At 37.1% G+C, this 14,846-nt stretch overlaps 1 pseudogene; it reads right to left on the minus strand.

Moving 5' to 3' along the window:
- Positions 1–14,846, minus strand: part of LOC126413105 (myrosinase 1-like) — a 65,568-nt pseudogene that overhangs the window by 22,810 nt on the left and 27,912 nt on the right.

Here is a 14,846-nt window from a genome sequence, read left to right on the forward strand (position 1 = left end):
TTGTTATTGCAGATATTGACACATTTTGCAATTACATTATGAGTATAGAAATATTACATTCATAAATACATCGAGAATATTACTACAGAAAATATTACAATAATAACGAATGTCCTTTACACAAAATTAAATAATATTTTTGTTAAATAATTACAGTATATACAAATTGCTTCATAGCGGCGTATATAGTACAATTAAATTTATTTTATTAATAGTGTGAGTGTTGCCAGGGAACTTTACAGGTGGCAACCCAATTCAGTTGATTTCGTAGTCCCCAAGCATGGTGCTGAAATGTAAATACTTAGTTTAGATATTATTTCTATCTCACTCTACTTCATCAAGATGCATGCACAAACATAATAATTAGTTGGTTGGAAATTTTATCTCCACATTAGTTAAAAGTCTGGCATTGACCATTTACTTACATTCACTTATTCCAATCCTGTGTTTGAAAGAAAAAAGACCATAGTGTAAAAATCCAAGAAATCCTCTGGCGTATTCGTGAAAGTATTAATACAGTGTAATAATTACAGGTTTCTTTTCGCAACCATCGAACTTAAATAGTACATACTACCTATTTGCTGAGGGGAATTTCGCAGAATAGAAATAAGTTAGTCCCGGGCTAAGGAAATAAGATTTGGAAGAAGATCAGAGAATCTCGACGTACTGTTCTGAAGAAGTTGCTAGTGGAGGCCATTTGCCGTTGCCTTCTGCCGAAGTATCAATCATCGCGTGGATGGCTGTGATGAGAGGTTGTGGCCAGTTTAGAGTGGTATTTTCGCGGTTTTCACTTCTTCATCCGACGGATGAATCACCATCAGCAGTGACTCACTTTCTCACTCCATGTAGCTCTGGGGCGTGAGTTGGAATGTAATCCTTCTGAGCAGCGCAACATCTGATGGCTGAGCAGGAATTTTACGCCACCACCTCTCTTCCTCTTGGCAGCCTTTTTCTCAAAATTCTGCAAAGTCCCATTTTTAACGACCAGTTTGAAGAGGATTCTGCATTACGCTTCTGTTGTTTGATTAAATATCGAATCACAGACTATTGCATCACTAATATACCAATCAAATATTAAAGCTATCGGTTCAAGGTATTTCTTTGTAGCTTCGAAATTTCTTCCGTTTCCATCCCACCTCATCCTTAGAGGAACATGTGAAAAATTATTTAGGCACAACGCGTGTACAAAATTTGGACCGAATTGTTGCTGCCGTGTCCCAGGAAACACACATCTATTCTTCTCTTGAAATATATCATTGCAGATAGAAATTGTTATTTTGTTATATTTACAATTTCCATCTTACTATGTAAGACTCTAAAATTCCTAGGTTTCGCATTAAAATTATTGCTGGTAACGTATTGGGTAATACTTATTCCTCCCTTATGTACACTGCTTACTAACCATCTAGGCTTTATGAGATTATCACATTGCTCTGGGCTTATTTGCTGTGGTTTTATAGGATTTATTCGCTACAGTTGTTGCTGTCTTCACGATACATTCATACGATACTACTTCTATAACGTACGCTACGTAAGGTTTGTTCTTTCTGTGAGACTCCGCTTCCAAGTACTTAATACACACTGAAGCACGATCTACAGTTGTCGACTGATTGATTTGAGTGAGGGGACCAAACAGCAAGGTTCAAATGGTTCAAATGGCTCTGAGCTCTATGAGACTTAACTTCTGAGGTCATCAGTCCCCTAGAACTTAGAACTACTTACATCTAACTAACCTAAGGACATCACACACATCCATGCAGGAGGCAGGATTCGAACCTGTGACCGTACAGGTCTTGCGGTTCTAGACTGTAGCACCAAGAACCGCTCGGCCACTCCTGCCGGCAAACTTCGAGGTCATCTGTCCCATAGGATTAGGGAAGGATGAGGAAGGAAACCGGCCGTGGCTTTCCACAGAAACCAATCCAAAATTTGCTCAAAAACCTACATCAGGTCCACAGGACGCGGATTTGAAACGTCATCCTCCCAAATGCGAGTCCAGTTTGATAACCACTGCTCTCCCTCGCTCGGTTTTGGTTGTTGTATTTGTCAGTTTCATTAAGTACGTAGCGTAATCTGTTGCTGAAAACGTTTAGAGTCAACTGTAAATTAAGGTTTGTGTTAAATTTTATATTAAAATTACAATACTCAGATAATTCTTTGCTCTACAGCACTTCGTGGAGTGGATATTGTGTTGTAGTGAAATATTTAGTTTATAAAATCGATTGTTTGCATGGTTGTAATGTAATGTATATCATTTTTTTTCAGATTTAACAGGCATTGAAATTCGACAGAAGTTTTCAGGTTTACAATAGTACTAACCTATGGGTTTATAATATAAACTTGAGACGGGAATTGTAGAAAAGTAACTTATCCCCCACAAGAATTACAACTGCAGGCTGCCATTCACTTTCTTCTCCATCACTCTGCTTTCACAAAGCAGTAAAAAAGTTATAATAAATAAATCAATCCTACGTCAACATGTTGAGATTGATCTTGTATCGCGCACTATGAGCAGATTGTAATTACGTATTTGGAAAGAAACTGGCTATGAAATCCGGTTATGAAAGGCTATTATCAAAATTGAAAAACTGCCTACAAAAAATAGCATGTTTAAACAGAATAAAATTCTAATATGTCATCATGATCATGAGCTTCGTGGAACGTTCGTTCTGTTCGATCTTATAACTAATGCTTTTCTCAAATGTCCTGCAATGATTCAGTGCAACAACCACCTGCCATGTTTCAAAACATACCAGCATTAGTGTGTACCAACAGTCGAGAGTAAGAAATAGCATCTGATCCTGGATGGAGTCGTGACAAATTGCATATGTGGTATCACAATTTTCTTACCTTTGTGGTCGCAATTTTTAAAAACTTGAGAACCTTCAATGGTCTTTCAACTCACATGCTTTTGTTCCTTGTATTTCTGTATATTCAGTAAATGAGCTTACCCCACCAATCATTGTATACACTCCAGAGTCCCGAGATTTGGGAGGCGATTCACCTATGAGGCCTGGCGTCACGAAGTTGGTTGAGTAGTGGTTCATTCCGAGAAAGTCTGCCGACCCTGTAACACGGTTTATTTCCTTTTCAGTTGACTGATAAACCGAAACGACAGCTTTAACCTTGTTAAAGAATTTATAAAGCTTTTTTTCCATTTCGTCACGACGATGCTGTGGAATCTGAATACAGGTAATAATCCATATGAATGTGTACCATTTGAGACTTAGATACACCAGGAAGGAATCAGTGCCCAGTTAAACCTTTCAGTCGACAACTGAGCTGGAGTCTGATCGTTTGTAAGTTAACTAAGTACGAAAGGCTGGCATCAGAGTAAGAGTCTTGGCCAGCTTCAAAGTTTTACGGGGCCACAAACAAATTACCAAACACTTAACGACAAAAATCGTATAAAATTTATTTTTGTGTCTTCAATAATTATTAAATTAGCATCTATTTCGAATCAGCCATAAAACATGAATTTTTATACAGGGTGTTACAAAAAGGTACGGCCAAACTTTCAGGAAACATTCCTCACACACAAATAAAGAAAAAATGTTATGTGGACATGTGTCCGGAAACGCTTAATTTCAATGTTAGAGCTCATTTTAGTTTCATCAGTATGTACTGTACTTCCTCGATTCATCGCCATGATTTCATACGGTATACTCTACCTGTGCTGCTAGAACATGTGCCTTTACAAGTACGACGCAACATGTGGTTCATGCACGATGGAGCTCCTGCACATTTCAGTCGAAGTGTTCTTACGCTTGAAACACGTATGTAACGCAGCAGCGATGGCGAGGCATTGTAGCATCTGTGACCAGAGAGTATGCGCTTGACCGCGCGAGTGTTGCGAGCGGTTCTCAGTCAGTCAGTCGTTGCGAGTCTGTCAGTAGTAGTCGTTGCGAGTCTGTAGCTCTGTCTAGTTGAGAGCAGTACTCAGTCTGTAGTCGTCATGCAGAGCGGTCGGTCAGTAGTAGCAGCCCAGTGCGGTTGTGTGATGTAGGCGGTCGGCAACACTGGTCAAGATGAGGAATAAGGTATACTGTTAATTAATATAATCATTAGATAATGAAAAATTTTATTTATTGTAATTATTCTCCAACAAGTCTCCCAATAATAATTTTTTTATTTCAAAAGCATTTTCTCAAAAATTTAATTTTTTATTGAACTCAAGATTTCGTTGCACTTCCCATTTCATTCCACTTCTTTTGAAGAAAAATTCCACTAAAATCACAAAAAAAGAGAATATTATTATTTGCAATGCAGTTCCTCCAAGCGGTGCGCAACAACAAGAGCAGATATGTGACATCCATTTATTCTGAGGTAAGACTTTAATTCTGATTGTTTTACACAGGGCCAAAGACCGATATTTCGGTTTAATTGAATTTTCTTGTCACTGAATGGACTTTAATTTTTTGAAGGATTTATATTTGAGTCAGATTGCGAATTTCACATTTTTGTTGCCATTGTCAGTACATTTCATTGTGGGCAGGTTACGCATAGAGCCATGTCCATCAGCATTTCTAATTAGTATCGTCCTTTTCTTTAAAAATTTTGTGGGGAGGTTACACTCGGCTCCCATTTCTATTAAGTATTGCTATATTTTCTTATAAAATTGCGGTGGGGAGGTTACACTTGGCGACACCCAGTGCAGGATCGTATTTCGTTGAGAGTCTTTTGAGCGACAGTCAGATATCTGCTCTTATTTGCTTAGATATAATTAGGATTTGGCGCAACGCTTTTATTAACTTGTGACTTTCTTTCTACAGGTCAACGGCAATTCGTTGCTCTGTTGTATTTGTGTGTTGCTTTTGCATTGTGCTTATTTGTTTTGTGAATAATTGTGACTATTGCAAAAATGCCGCGAAAGACTGTGAATAGTGTATCGCGAAGTATTGTGAATGAAATTACCGACTTAAACAACTTTGCCGATAGGACATGCGACACGCAGTGTAATGATGACAATCCTGCGTTCACTGACAATCAATGCATTCCAACCACTAGTGATGACTTTTACCCTGATAATGAACAAACAAACTCAATTGTCTCGTCTGTTAATTTGACGACAATTGATGACGCAGAACGCTCTATTGTAATGAGCGCTGCCCAGCTTAACACACCCGATTCGGAAAACTCAAGTAACGAACAGACAAATTTGTCTAATGAAAATGAACAGATCACACAAAGTAGGACGGATTTATTTAATTCCGAAACAATGACTGATAGTGTACATTTGACTGGCAAACCTTTTTCTAAATTACAGAATGACCAAATGGTCACGCAAAACGCGACACTTGCAAATACACCGTCAAACAGCACAGATAATAGAGTAGGTAATAATGTCTGGGATCAAATAATGGCTTTTTTACGACTAATGAATGAAAAACTGGAAAACGATCTCAAACAAAGTAAATTAATTAATGAAAGGTATAAACAATCGAATGAAGAACAAGACAACATTAATAAAAAAATCAAACAACTTAGTGAACGGAATGAACAGCTTAATGAACAGATTGAAGCCATTGCCGCGCATTATTATGATAATAGAGGACAATTACGTGTGGATACTAAGACTTGTGCTAATAACAGTAATGAAAAAGTTGGCACTGTTGCACAAGAATTAAGTAGCACACGTGTAAGCACAACAGAGTTACATAAAGACGAAGTTAAAGCAGTCACTGAACAATGTTCAGCAAACGCAACATAGATACACGAAGTTAATGTAGTTACTGAACAATGCCGTAAAAACGCAGTACAGATAAGCGACGAGTTTAATTTAGAGCCACTGGAAGTTTCACACACTCCGAATATGGAAGTTGACGAGACATTAGCAAGACAGATCAACCAAATTGACGAAAGTGTTACAGTAACAGATTCGAAAACTATTTCAATCACCAATACGTCACAGAATCCGCCACGTTGCGAGCATTTATCAGAGTCACGCAGCGCGTATCATGTGAGCAATTTACAGCAACTACGCGACTTAAAATCCGAAAAGCCACGTGACTTAAAATCTGAAAAGCTACGCAACTTGAAATCCGAAATGACACAGACAAACAGATTCACACACAAACCCGAACGTGTTTTCAAATTCAATGACGAGAACGTAGATTACGAGCAAATTTTATCCGCCAGAAAATGTAAAGAAAGTAATAATGACGGCGTACAGGCACACGCTTTGCACTGTATACGACAATTTATCTTTGTACATTCACCGCTATTATCTGTAATGGAGAAACTAGCTTTGAACCTGAGGCGACAATTTGTTATTGCACTTTCAACAGCATTGCCTGTAATGAAGAAACAACAATTAGCATGCAGACAGCAACTTATTTCTGAATTTGTACCGCCATTGCCTATAACACAAAAGCTGAAATTTATTTGCAGTGCGTAATTGACCTCAGGGGATTCATTACGCTTTAATGAATATGTGCCGTAGCGAGCATAGGGCCCCGAGCTGTAGTAGTGCTATTTCATCTTTAGTTTTCTGCACTGCTGCCTTCTCTTCTACTATCCTTTATATCTATCCAAACAGCTCTTTAACTATTGCTCTATCTAGAATTAAGAAATATTGTACTGAAAACCCGATATGACAAATATTTTACCGAATGTGACAATTTTCATTAGGCACTCCAGAATCACGAGAACTTAAATAACAGATAAAAATCGTAATCATCAGTATGTGTAAAATTATCAGCAATAGAAACCATATTTTTGTAACAATAGATGTTTTTCACCACAATAGCATGAAAGTCAGCCGCTTAGCATACGTAACCAACAATGCAGTCTACAAGGTCAACCAAACTTTAATGTTTCGCCGCGTGCAAGTATAGTCCCAGCTCCAACAAATAGTAACGCATGGCAGCAAAGAAATAACTACGTACAGACAACACTCTATTTCAACTCGTATCGCAATACACCGTATAGGAATGACTATCACGACAGACGTAAAATAATGAGCACAATTCTCAGCGTACATTTAATAACAGTCGATCTTATGAGCAGCAACAACATCAGCAACAACAAATAATCATGAATGAAACAGACAATAGGTGTCATCCATAGCATAACACGTCAGTAAGAAATAACAGAACAGTTCATATAGTGGATATGCCACAATATTCTCGCGTAAATAACAGCACGTACGATAAAATTTGACCAGACACAGTACAGATTGCATATTCCAATAACGTAAGCAATAATTTAGGCACGCAGAATCTTGTTCACGAAAATGTTATTAATTTTGACGCCATCCGACACACGTTTGCATTAAAGACAGAATCACGACGTACGTAGACGACATTCTTATTGCAAAAACTAACTGGTATGAACATAATCTGATTCTTGAACAACTGTTACAAACTTTTCATGCACAAGGACTTACAGTTAATCTTAGTAAATCGCACTTTGGCAAAACTTCTATAAAATTTCTTGGACACGTAATTTCAGCAGAAGGCATTGCACCTGATCCGGAAAAACTTCAAGCTCTACGTGACATTACTGTTCCTACAACAAAAAAGCAATTACGCAGTTTTTTGGGCTTAATTAACTTTTTTCGCAAATTTATTCATCACTCCGCTTTAGACACGCCTAGATTATGTCAATTAACAGGTAAAAACACTATTTGGTCTTGGGATAAGCAAGCACACTCTGAATTCATGAACCTGAAACATGCTTTGTTGAATGCACCACTTTTATCGCACCCAGATCTTACTAGAAATTTTTCCATTGCCACCGACAGTTCCAATACCGCTTTAGGCGTACACATTTTTCAGGAAATTGAAGAAGATGGCTCTACAGTAATTAAAAACATCGCATTTGCAAGTCGCATTTTGTCACCCGCTGAACGAAATTATTCTGTTACAGAACTTGAAACATTATGTGTTGTATGGGCTTTTACGAGATTTCGGCACTTTCTTTATGGCAGACATACCACCGTTTACACAGATCACAGAGCGATACAATTTTTACTTTCGGCCAAATTCACGCACGATAGATTAAGCAGATGGAAACTTTATTTACAGGAATTTAATTTTACAATAGTTCACATTCCCGGCACACAAAATGTTATAGCAGACGCACTATCGCGTTCTCTCGGCAACAATCAGCAAGACGTAGCAACCAACTTCTGCAAAACAAATTTCAGTGTCATGTACATTCAGCAAGTTGCATTTGAAAACTTTATTTCATCGTCATTACAGGACATAGCACAAGAGCAAAATAAAGACAATGTGTGGAAAGAAATTAAACACCTTTGGCAAGATAGAAACAATGTTACGATTAGGAACCACTACACAGTACGCAATGACATTCTGTTTCGCCGCTCTCATCCTGACAGCAACAATTGGTTATTATGCATTCCTGACGAACTGGTCAACAAATTAATTTGGTACACTCATTTAAGTTACGCACATTACGGAGCACGAAAATGTTTTCTTATACTGAGACAGAACTGTTATTTTACTAACATGGAAAAACGTATACGACGAGTTTTAGCGTCTTGTAAAATTTGCCAGAAAGCTAAATCAGACACCACTTCACATATTCCTCCTTTATATCCCATTATACCTGTGAAATTAAGACACATGGCCGCAGTAGACATTTTTGGTCCGATTCCGAGAACTAACAGAGGTTTTTGCTACATCTTTGTCGCTGTTGAGCTCACTTCAAAATTTGTTACTTTCACTCCATTACGCAAAGCTACTGCTAAAACTGTTTCGAAAGCATTTGTAAAACATTTTCTATCTCATGTAGGGCATGTAATGAAAGTAATTTCTGACAATGGATCTCAATTTCGTAGTAGCGTATGGACACGCATGTTACGAGCTAGAAACATTTCTCCGATCTATATATCCAAGTACCACGCTTCTTCGAACCCCTGTGAAAGATTAATGAAGGAAATTGGTAAACTGTGTAGAATATACTGCCACAAAAGACATATTGATTGGGATACACACATACTCTCATTCCAAGATGTAATTAATTCCATTCCAAATGAATCCACTATGCTATCTCCGACTGTTATACTGAAAAACGTTGAACCACCGAACAAAATTAAAGAATTAATAGAATTTCCCAAAAGTCGTCGCCTACGACACCACGAAATAATTGACATTGCGCTGAACAACATCAAACGTGCCGCAGAGCGCCGGAGAAGACAGCAAAAACAGGTTTGTAGACGCCGAGACTTTCACGTTGGACAGAAAATATTAGTACGTACACATTATTTATCCAGTAAATTAAAAGGTAAGTGCAGTAAATTTGAACTTCTATACGCAGGTCCATATCGGATTCGCAGCATCCCTCACCCCAATGTTGTACACGTCGAAACTTTGAGAACCAGAAAATCGAAAGGCAATCACCATATATCAAACATTAAACCGTTTATTGAGTGAAACCACTGTATGAGTCAACACACTATGATGCCATTTACTAATGCAATTAATTCACCTGACTACTTACTGATGATTATCGTATTTTTTCTTGGCAAGTGCCCGGCAAGGTAAGGTTAGCAGGTCGCTCTTCTTGTCGTTACACATCAGACCGTGCATATTTTTCCAGATGAATTTACACATTTACGACTATTTCTGCAATTATATTTATGTGACTACTTATTGATGATTATCGTATTTTTTCTTGGCAAGTGCCCGGCAAGGTAAGGTTAGCAGGTCGCTTTTCTTGTCGTTACACATCAGACCGTGCACATTTTTCATTTTTTTTGTGTATATGACTGTACTCCAGTTTTGTTTGTATGCACTATGAAATAGTTAAGATATAACGCACACCAGTCGACTTTGACATTTTTTTTGCCTTATGACATCTCAACATCGTGACTGTTTCACATTTTTTTTTTGCTACTGCATTGTATTATTCTGTGTACATTTTTGCATCTGAACACTGTCAACGTCTTTAACATATTACGTTTTCTGTCATGTTATGCTGTAGGGTTAATTATGTTACCATGAACCAGTCATTATCTAGGGGGTATATGATTTAAATGCAGGACATTAATCTTTGTTCATCAATTTCAGAAAGGAATGATGATTCTAAGAAATAAATTTAACATAAATGGGAATTTCACCTGCGGAATAAACGAAAGGAGATGCAATAACTTTATGAGGAAGAGTAAATGGATCAGGATTGGCAGGCATTAACAAGAATATACTATACTCATCGAAGAATAGCAGTCTTAACTAATTTTTTCTTTCAGAATACAGGGTGATTGATGCAGGCTGTCAGAGAGAACTACACATCTTAGTTTTAGTGATGAAATATGCTAGAGATAAGGAATAGTTATGTAATGAGTAATGAAGTGATTTTTTGCAGATGATAATGAATACTGATGAATAATGATGAAGGAAATGGTATTATGAACAATGGAGTTTTTCTTTACAGGTGATGATAATGGTGAAGTTATGATAATGTGGATAATGAAGTGATTGATAATGAAGTTTTTTCTTTACAGATGAGGATAATGTTGAAGTTATGTATTTATGCTACGTAGTTATTTAAGTATTTGTTGCAGTTTGCTTTGACAGCAGGTGTTACATTGCATAGTAGGATGACTGAAAGTTTTGGAAAGGACAGCTATGGAACATATTTTATACACATTTCACTACCTGTTAATTCGAAGTTCACTACTTTTCAGCATAGTGTGCGTTTCTTCTTTCAGGTCAATAATCCATTTTGTATTTTTTTCCAGGAGAAGTTTTTCATGACACTTACTAAACCTGTTACTTATTATACCTGTTCTAGTACTTGCATTTTTATATTTTTACCCATTTGTGTTTACCATTTATAAATGTAATCACATATACTGCCTTGTTACATAATCTTGCTACAGCTGACTCATGACGAATGACGTTACCTATCCTCATTTGCTGCAATAGGTCAAAAGCAAATAGTGTTATGTTTCAGCAATTAATTATCGATCCCAACGCAATGCATTGCTACCAAAAAAATGTATTACCAGTCGCACATAATGTCACTAGTTTATGATAATTCTGAATAATACTGATCAACTATGAATAGCATGTCACTTGAGTAATGACCTCTTAATGAGACTATATTCAAAATAATGCTTTGTCACTAGCTAATAACTGACACTGTTTATTGTAATGATACCACTTATAATGCCTGTGATTATTAATGATTTGACTGTAATTAACTGATTTTTAATAATGACTTCGTAATAATCTGAATAATACTGAATGATGATTCTATTCAATACTTGCTGGCCACTGAGTGCCAATAATTAATGTCACTTGAAGAATTGTTATTAATTATGCCATTAATTAGCCTTTTTTTTTTCATGTTGAGTTTTCATGTTTTGGTTAATGGCCAATGAGTGCCAATAATTTGTATCACTCAATGTATTATGTTAATGCTAGGCCAATAATTGACTCTCCTTTTCAACTAAGACTTCTGATGAACATTATTCTGTCGTACTAAATATACTTTGTAACTGGCCAAGGACCGCCACTGTTTATTGTAATACGATCACCCATGATGCCAGCTAGTGATTCTTAATAGATTGGAATGACACATAATTAATTAACTATGGTACTGTTTAATAATGCTTTGTAATTAATTAAGGCTAATAATTCTTACTATATTGAAATGACAAATGATCAATTAATTAACTGTAATTAGACAAATGATTAATTAACGACAAATGATTAATTAACTGTAATTATACAAATGATTAATTAACTGTAATTAGACAAATGATCAATTAATGACAAATGATTAATTAACTGTAATTAGGAAAAGGCTAATGATTATTGGAATGACAACTGATTAATCAACTGTAATTAGGAGAAGGTTAATGATTCTTAATTATACTCTGTAACTGAAAAGAATGCGATTATTTCATAATGCTTTGTAACCAGGAAAAGAAGACTACTGATTCTATGTAAAACAATCAATGAACATTTTTCTGTAATACTACATACTTGGTACAGAAATGTTCAATAACTGGGCTATGAATGCCACAAACTGCTAATTAAGTCTGTAATTGTCAATATTATGTGACTTGATGTCCTTCACCTCATAAGCTGACTACCCTGAATTACTGCAATGTCCATTTGTCCTGTTTATCCTAGTGATCATGGAGCACTACTTTTGGTTTTGCACTAATTCTACGTTGGTGTGCCTTGTAAGAGTGTGGTGTTGACACGACATGCTGTCCACCACCATGAGCGATGAAGACATTATTATGGTCCCACTGTTTGGTGTACGTAATGTACTGCCAAAATGAAAACATGGAACATTACTACGACAGTTCAGTGTCTTTGCTACACTGATAAATTCTGATGGGAAAAGAACTTCAAGTTGTGTCACTTGGTGTTGTACTTCTGTGGAAAGATATGGACTTTCAGAGCAGCTGTGTGCAATCTAAAGTGCTACAACCATGATGCAATCCTTCCCTTTCCTATCCTGATTCTTGTCACATAAAGAAAAAAATTTTTTTGGTAACATCATTTATGTTCATAGGTTATACATTTTTCGATTCGCTGAACTCCAATGCGAGTACACTTATGTCACTTGTCAACATAATATTTTTTTTTGCCAGTCTGTTCATTTGTTCTGCATATGCTAAAGAATTTTTTCAGTGCCTGTGCACTTTATTATCTGTCAAATAATTTGTATATACATTTTTCTGATTTGCTACTATGTTTTGTACTCACATTTTGTCTTTGTCTGTTATATTTTGTACTTAGTGTGTGTGCACAACATTTAAATAATCTGTAAGTTGTAGAATTTTGTTAATTAAAGAAAAATTTTGCCGCGATTGGCAAGTCCAAATGACTCACCATCGCTGCCAAATTTTTGCCCCCCCAGTGGAGGGTTATGAAACACGTATGTAACGCAGCAGCGATGGCGAGGCATTGTAGCATCTGTGACCAGAGAGTATGCGCTTGACCGCGCGAGTGTTGCGAGCGGTTCTCAGTCAGTCAGTCGTTGCGAGTCTGTCAGTAGTAGTCGTTGCGAGTCTGTAGCTCTGTCTAGTTGAGAGCAGTACTCAGTCTGTAGTCGTCATGCAGAGCGGTCGGTCAGTAGTAGCAGCCCAGTGCGGTTGTGTGATGTAGGCGGTCGGCAACACTGGTCAAGATGAGGAATAAGGTATACTGTTAATTAATATAATCATTAGATAATGAAAAATTTTATTTATTGTAATTATTCTCCAACAAGTCTCCCAATAATAATTTTTTTATTTCAAAAGCATTTTCTCAAAAATTTAATTTTTTATTGAACTCAAGATTTCGTTGCACTTCCCATTTCATTCCACTTCTTTTGAAGAAAAATTCCACTAAAATCACAAAAAAAGAGAATATTATTATTTGCAATGCAGTTCCTCCAAGCGGTGCGCAACAACAAGAGCAGATATGTGACATCCATTTATTCTGAGGTAAGACTTTAATTCTGATTGTTTTACACAGGGCCAAAGACCGATATTTCGGTTTAATTGAATTTTCTTGTCACTGAATGGACTTTAATTTTTTGAAGGATTTATATTTGAGTCAGATTGCGAATTTCACATTTTTGTTGCCATTGTCAGTACATTTCATTGTGGGCAGGTTACGCATAGAGCCATGTCCATCAGCATTTCTAATTAGTATCGTCCTTTTCTTTAAAAATTTTGTGGGGAGGTTACACTCGGCTCCCATTTCTATTAAGTATTGTCTTTGTCTTTTCTTATAAAATTACGGTGGGGAGGTTACACGCTTCTCAACAACAGTTTCGGTGACCGATGGATTGGTAGAGGCGGACCACTTCCATGGCCTCCACGCTCTCCTGACCTCAACCCTCTTGACTTTCATTTATGGGGGCATTTGAAAGCTCTTGTCTGCGCAACCCCAGTACCAAATGTAGAGACTCTTCGTGCTCGTATAGTGGACGACTGTGATACAATACGCCATTCTCCAGGGCTGCGTCAGCGCATCAGGGATTCCATGCGACGGAGGGTGGATGCATGTATTCTCGCTAACGGAGGACATTTTGAACATTTCCTGTAACAAAGTGTTTGAAGTCACGCTGGTAAGTTCTGTTGCTGTGCTGTGTGTTTCCATTCCCTGATTAATGTGATTTGAAGAGAAGTAATAAAATGAGCTCTAACATGGAAAGTAATCGTTTCCGGACACATTTCCTCATAACATATTTTCTTTCTTTCTGTGCGAGGAATGTTTCCTGAAAGTTTGGCCATACCTTTTTGTAACACCCTGTATAAAAGATGACTGCCACTAGTTACTAACAATATTTACATTTCATATGTTTTTGAAAGGTTCTGTGACAAAAATCGTTTTCTATGTTACAAGAAACACTTTAAAATCTTCATGCATAAAGTGCTGCTGGCACTTCTACTGCATACGTTGATAGTTACGTGTTACAAGACTCAATAACGTAATGTGGAGAACAGACCTGTACTGGTTCAGTGTTTCCAGGAATTTTTTGGAATCGTATTGCCTCAGGCTCTGGACAGCCATTTCTATTATTCCTAAAGACACAGATGGTTCAAATGGCTCTGAGCACCATGGGAGTTAACATCTGAGGTCATCAGTACCCTAGAACTTAGAACTACTTAAACCTAACTAACCTAAGGACATCACACACATCCATGCCCTAGGCAGGATTCGAACCTGCGATCGTAGCGGTCGCGCGGTTCGAGACTGAAGCGCCTCGAACCGCTCGACCACACCGGTCGGCCTAAAGACACAAGTCATGTATAAAGTAGCGTTGGTATCTATTACATTTAAATAATTTGGAGACGTACTTCCATTAAGTTCTTATACATTGACTTTGGAATTTGTTTCCGTTCTTCATGACGAAAAGGTGGTTATTCT

Source organism: Schistocerca serialis, chromosome 7 (assembly GCF_023864345.2).
Source record: "Schistocerca serialis cubense isolate TAMUIC-IGC-003099 chromosome 7, iqSchSeri2.2, whole genome shotgun sequence".
Taxonomy (NCBI): domain Eukaryota; kingdom Metazoa; phylum Arthropoda; class Insecta; order Orthoptera; family Acrididae; genus Schistocerca; species Schistocerca serialis.